The sequence below is a fragment of the Suricata suricatta genome, chromosome 1 (genome assembly GCF_006229205.1).
Source record: "Suricata suricatta isolate VVHF042 chromosome 1, meerkat_22Aug2017_6uvM2_HiC, whole genome shotgun sequence".
Classification (NCBI taxonomy): domain Eukaryota; kingdom Metazoa; phylum Chordata; class Mammalia; order Carnivora; family Herpestidae; genus Suricata; species Suricata suricatta.
In genome coordinates, this window is record NC_043700.1 from 175562077 (window position 1) to 175568652 (window position 6576).

The 6576-nt window shown below is 50.1% G+C and overlaps 1 protein-coding gene across 1 annotated transcript in view; it reads left to right on the top strand.

Annotated features, from left to right (window-relative positions):
- Window positions 1-5102: 5102 nt before the first annotated feature.
- Window positions 5103-6576, top strand: part of PPARGC1A (PPARG coactivator 1 alpha) — a 640252-nt gene continuing 638778 nt past the window's right edge. Inside the window, exon 1 of the mRNA XM_029948064.1 lies at window positions 5103-5213. The gene's annotated coding sequence lies outside the window, so the exon portion shown is untranslated. The remainder of the gene's footprint in view (window positions 5214-6576) is intronic.

The window sequence follows — 6576 nt, forward strand, 5'->3', positions numbered from 1 at the left end:
GTAGTACTGGGTTCCAGTTGCCCATCATAGCAACTATCACATGTCCTTCCCTTTCTGTTCTCACTTCTTTTACTTCCCTACTGTATTTTCTAGGATCTCCACCCAAATAAACCACTGACTCTATAACCCTTGTCTCAAAGTAAGAAGGACTGTCTTGCACTTATCATCATGCCTGACGGACTGCAAGCATTCAGTACATTTGTAATTATTATTGCCGTAGTTATTTTCTGCCGCAGTTTGTTGTTGCCTAGTCTGCTGCATCCTTTCTTATGTCCTTGCCTTTCATTGTTATGCCGTTCCTCTGCCCTCTGCCCTCTGCCTTGTCTCACTACTTGTTAATTTTTACCTTTCCCCAGGGTAACTGTACTTTTGATGAGAGGATGGACATTTGTAAACAATTACAGAGAAAAATTGGCAACTAAAAAAACTGTTAGATCAAACATTTGTCAGGGAATATAAACTTCTTGAAGGGAGGAATGATACTGGTTTTCACTTTGCCTAGAAGTAACACGTGAGTTTGTATTCAGAGGGCTTTTAAAAATAAGACAAATAAGCAGACTCTGTTTTAATAAAGGAAGGAGACTGAATGAATTCTACTTTCTCTGTGTATCACATCTGCTTCCCCTCTGTGGTGTTAGTCCAAACGATCATTTTTTATCCATATCCATGACAGTTTGGCCTCTCCCATCTGCAGAGCAGTCACCATTCACTAACTGATACTCTAGTGGTAGAGACTGTTAATGCACCTCATTTATAAAAAGGCAAACACCCCAGCATCATCTGGACTATTAACCAATTTCCAATATGAGATCAATGCAAAACTTATTTCTTGGGGGGAAAGTGTTTATGAATAAAGATGGATTTTCTCACTAATAGGATGATACCAGTTCAACAAATCACACATTTTTGGTGTGACAAATCACTTGTTAATATGACAGGAATATATGCAGAAGAAAGTTTGGTTTGTCTTTAGAGACCAGCTACAGCGGATTTAGAAATCAAAAGCTTTCTGTTTCGGGTTTCTATCTTCGGTCCTCTGAATACCTTACAGTGAGAAGTTGGCAAGGTGGCTGGGGTGATCTTTCCTCAATGAGCTTGCGGCTCCCTCTGCTTCCCGAGGGGTTGTCTGCATCTGTTCTGGGCCCTAGAGGGGCAAGGGGGAGGGGTGGCTTGTTCTTATGTTGTTGGGAACTAGCAAACAAACCTCCATGTTACTATGCTAATACCAGATGAGCAAACCTACTGAGGAAGAATTTTTTTAGGGTGACAGGGCTGCCCTGGGAGCATGGCAGGCTGGGCAGAGAGGGAGGCATTTTATCAGAAGTGTGTCCAGGTGGCCCTCCTTGGGCCTCCTCTGTTTAAAAAGAAAGAGCTAGAGATCTGAAGGGAGCCAGGCGTTTGTGGCTGGAGGCCAGCCTTCATTTGTACAAATGTTTTCCTGTTTGTTGCTCAGAGGACATTCTTTCCACCTGTCCCTGCCTCTGCCTGCTGCGTCTCTCTGCAGGTCCTGGGCCTGCTCAGTGGACCCATTTTTCCTGTGTGTTTGGAGAAGAGAAAGAGAAGTCATGAGCCAGAAGTCTTTGGTTCAAGACCCAGCTCTACCTTTTGCTAGCTGTGGGCTGGAGGGGGATTGGGAGTCAGCCCATTTCCTCATCTATAAAACAAGAATAGTAAAGCTTCCTCACAGGTCTTCATGAAGACTGGATGAGCTAGTGAACGCGTGATTACTGTTTAAGTAACACATCTCACAAATGTACATCTATCACCAGTTTGGGCAGTTGGAGGGGGAGCCGCTCTCTCTGTTTCTGGGGGTGAGCCTGTGAAATGGTCATAGGGCGGTACTGTGAGGGCCTCAGTTACAGCTGGAGGGGAGAGGGAGACAGGATCTCAAAGTTTGAGTTTGATTCCTACTGGGTAGCTGGGTGACTTAGGGCAGGTTCTCAGGCATCTCTGAGCCTACTTCCACATCTGTGAAATGGGGATAAAGAGTCTGATTCATTCAGGATTGTTGTGAGGAACAAATCCATGCATTCAACAAACAGGAAATGGGATCACAGAGACAGAATTAACTTCCTTTACTGGGGTAGTGGGGCGGGGGGGCGGGGCTGAACGAAAGCCAGGGAAACCAAGGCTGCAGGCACAGAATGTAAACTTGAGCTAAAATATACAGGTGACCCTTTAACAATATGGGTTCAAACTGCATGGGTCCAATTATACATGGGTTTAAAAAAAAATAAATACAATACAGTATCGTGAATGTATTTTCTCTTCCTTATTTTTTTCTGATAACATTTTCTTTTCTCTAGCTTACTTAAAAAAATTTTTTTTAATGTTTATTTTTGAGAGAGAAACAGTGAGAGCCAGGGAGGGGCAGAGGGGGGGGAAGGGAGACACAGAATTGGAAACAGACTCCAGGCTCTGGGCTGTCAGCGGTTTAGAACTCATGAACCGTGAGATCATGACCTGAGCCGAAGTTGGATGCTTAACCAACCTAGCCACCCAGGCGGCCCTCTTACTTTATTATAAGAAAATAGTATATGATACATATACAAAATATATGTCAACCAGCTATTTATGTTGTTGGTAAGGCTTTCAATCAATAGTAAGCTATTAGTAGTTAAGTTCTGGGGCAGTCAAATGTCAGATCCAGATTTTGACTGTGTTTTGGGGGGGTCTGCCCTAACCCCCATGTTGTATAAAGATCAGCTGTAAATGAAAGGACTTTACAGACTAGGTTTCTAGAGAAGCAATATTCTATCTTTCCATAGTAGAAATATTATCTAAAGAATCTTATTTAGAGAGGAAAGAAACCCCAGATTTGGTCCTAATCTTATATTTTCCAGTCCTTTTACGCCTGATATTTATAGGGATGAGACTGAGGAGGATTAAAACGGCATGAAGATGCTTCCCTCTTCCTCCAGGAAACAATAGAAGGAATGATGGAGGTGAAGCCCCTCTATTCAATAATGGTGAGATCAGCACTAATTTTGATAACTGAATAGAATTTCTGTGGGCCTAACACTTCTTAAAAACTATTGTATTTTTGAAGTGAGGTCAGTCAGCATTATTTGAGGTTAGTACATTAAATTTCATCTCTCAATGTTCTTTCTGACATTTGTTTTGTTTTGTTTTTTAGGAAAAAAATCTTTTTCCCCTTCATTAAAATCTGTAGTGGTCAGTGTGGACCATTGCTTTGAAACACTGTTCACAAACCCAGAAAAGAGGATGGTGACCTATTTTCTTTTCTTTAAGATCATTTGGCATACCTTTGAAAAATAAGTCAGTCTCAGGAAAAACAAAAAACAAAACAAAACAAAGAACTATTTAGCCAGAAATCTAACATGTTTTCTGAATCTGTACTTGGGAGCAATGCCATTTGCAAGAAAACAGAAACTCTTTCTAGAGAGATCCTTTCTCCTGCTTTATTTCCCCTCTGAAATCATGAGCCAATGTTTGTGACATCACTGGGTTGCTGTGGAAATGTTTATTTCACAGAGGATTTCGACCTCAAGTGGGGAATTTGCAGGAGGAAGTGTGAAGTCTTGGAAAATCACAATTGGTTTGAATAAAAATGGGCAGCATTTGGAAAAATAATTCAGAAAGAAAACAATATAAATTGTCTATAACAAGTTGTTTCAAGTTTTCCTGTGAGGATTCCAATACATGTAAGAGCATCTTACACTGATACGCCCATTTTTGTTTGAATTTTACTCCCTAGAAAGATCTGTATAAAGAGTTGGGAGTAGGTAAGGAATGGGTTTTTGCATTAAAAAAAAAAAAAAAACTTTTGGCTACTCAATTATTGTCATTGAGAAGGAGGTTTGGTCCTAAAATACCATCTTGAGGTGGGGGGCGATTATGTTTATATTTTTAGAACATACAATAGATTTAAGAGAATACCCCCATTTAAAGAATTGTGACTCAAGGGGCCTGAGTTTTAGTTGCAGAAGCTACAAAATCCCTTTTCGTGTGAAACTGTTAAATCAACAGAACGCCAAACTAGAGCCTTTCTTCCTGCTGGGGCAGTATTGTCCCCTAAATCCACTTTCCAGTTTTCTCAGCCTAGCCTAGTTTGATGTAGCATTGACTTAGCTTAACTACAGCAACCGGCAAAAGGAAGTGGCTTTGCATTTGGGATGGGAGGAGGCGGCCACGGGTGTATGTGCGTGCCTGTGTGTGCCTGCGTGTGCGCACGCGGGGGGACGAGGGGCCTGGGGAAGGAAAGGGAATCGAGGCATAGCAACTGTGTGAAAATAATTTCCCATGGCTGAAAGAGGGGTCTCTGCAGGGGAAAGCAATTTTAGGAATTAAAAAAAAAATCTTCAAAGAGGGCGGGGGGAAGGCTCCCGAGGAGGGTGCGGGGCGTAGCGAGGGACATGTGCGTCTCCGCGGGCATCCTCCTTTCCCACTCCCCGCGCGCCCACCTGCCCGCGGCCGCACCCGCGCCCCCTGCCGTCCCGGGGAGCGCGCGCGGCCGGCGGTGCGGGGAGCAGGGGGGCGGAGTTGGGGGGGGACCCGCAAAGGTCTGGCGGCGCGGGCTGATTTAGTGGCCGGGGCTGTAGTACAGGCTGTCCCCGGCAGCCGGCGGAGTCAGCGCGCCCACGTGACGGCCCCGGCTCTCCGGTGAGCTCCCCAAACAGACGCACACCCAGCCACACGCGCGCACACACACACGCACGCACCCCCGCGCGCACACGCCCGCCCGCCCGCTCTGCCTCTGCGCCCTCCATCCCGGCTCGCTCATTCTCTCGCCCTCTCGCTTCCCCTGCGGTCTCTCGCTCTGCGCGCACACACCACGCACACGCACACACACACGCGCGCACACACACAGCCGGCACAGGCGGCGGCGGCGGCGGCTGCCCAAGTCAGGACGAACCTCTGTGGGTACCGTCTTGAGAAGGCGGCGGCGGCGGCGGCGGCAGCCCGAGCATCCCTCCTCACCCGGAGAGCGAGCACCGCCGAGAGTTTGCGTTCCCTTTGCCATTCCCTTCCCCCTCCTTTTCTTTATTTCCAAGAGAATTTCTTCTTCGCTTATTGATTTAATTTGATTTTGAAAATTTTGGGTTGCTTTTGTGTGTGTGCTTTTTTTTTTTTTTCCCTTTTCTCATTTTATTTGCATCCAGAGCATGGCGGGCTGCGGGCTGTCGGAAGACACCTTCTTCTCTTCCTTCTTTTACAACTACGGCTCCTCCTGGGAAACCCCTTCCAACCAGGTAAGGGGTGGCTCGGGGCCCGGCGGCGTCGCGCCCTGTGCCCCCTGCCGCGCGCTCACTTGGCACTCGGCGGGGAGGCAGAGGCTTGGGAGGGGGTGGGGAGGCTGGGGGGCCAAGTGGGTCGCACTGTCTGGGTCAGTGCCAACCGGCGAGAGGAGGTGCCCCCCTTCCCCAGCGCTAGCTCTTCAATCTCCGGGGGCGGTCGCGTCCCTCCCTAGCCCAATATGCCCCCCACTACCCCCCAACCCAGCGGGAACCCGAGAAAGAGGCAGGAGCCGGCACGTTACCCCGAACAACTCCTGGCAAAACCGGGGAACTCGAGCGCAACCTTCCCCAAGTCGCCGCGGGCGCCGCGCCCCTGTGCGCCCGGCGCCTGCCCGCCTTCCAGTTGCGCCGAGGGGCTTCGGAGCTGTGAGTCCCCCGCGACGTGCTGTTCCCCTTCCACTCCCCCCCGGACCCGGAGCCACCTCTTTCCCTAAAATGGCTGCAATCTCAAGTGGAGGCGTCCCCTGACCCCGCGGAGGCGGGGGTGGGGGGGGGGGCAGAGTGGATGCTTCGGCGCCCATGACCCCGCGCTTCCCCTGGTGCGCACAGGCACCCCACAAACACACACACTTAACTTTGATGACTGTGCAATGCAGTCCGGCTGCATCGTGCCCTCGACGCTCCCCGCCGCCGGCCTCTAGGTGTGCATGTCGGTGTGACTCCGAGATGGAGGGGCTGGGAAGCTGGAGGTCGACGCCGGAAGGGGGGGCGTGGAAGGAGATGGGTGTTAGCCGGCCACGGATGACCTGGAGAGACAGGAGTGTGTTCAGGGTCTAGGGGTGCAAAAGCTATTCTGAGAGCCAGAGCGAACAAGAGAGAGGAAAAATGCCTTTTAATTAAATAACTGTTGTAGTCTGCTGCCCCCACCGCTTGTTTGGTGAAAGTCTACAGGCATCTGTCATCTCCAAACTACATGGGGAAGTGGAGCTGGAGTCGAGGGAGGGGAGGGGAGGGGTGAGTGTGTGTGTGTGTGTGTGTGTGTGTGTGTGTGTGCGCGCGTGTGTGTGTGAGTGTGCGCGCGCGCGCGTATGTGTCGTACACGCGCATGTCCAGGCTGGCAAAGTTAGGGCCGGAGGAGAGGTGAAGGAGGAATGGAGAAAGGCAGCAGCAACTCGGTGGGCGGTCGGGGCTCCGGGGCGCGGGGGATTCCCGAGCCCGGCCGAGTGCGCGCCGCGGGGGGAGCCGGGCGGCGGGGGTTGGGGGTGTCGAGGAAACGAGCTCTGTTCGGCCCGGCTCGCCCGGCTGCCGCGGCGTCTCCTCTCCCCAGCCTGCCCGCCAGCCTCGGCCGCTCGCGGGGCCGCCCGCCGCACTCGCCGGC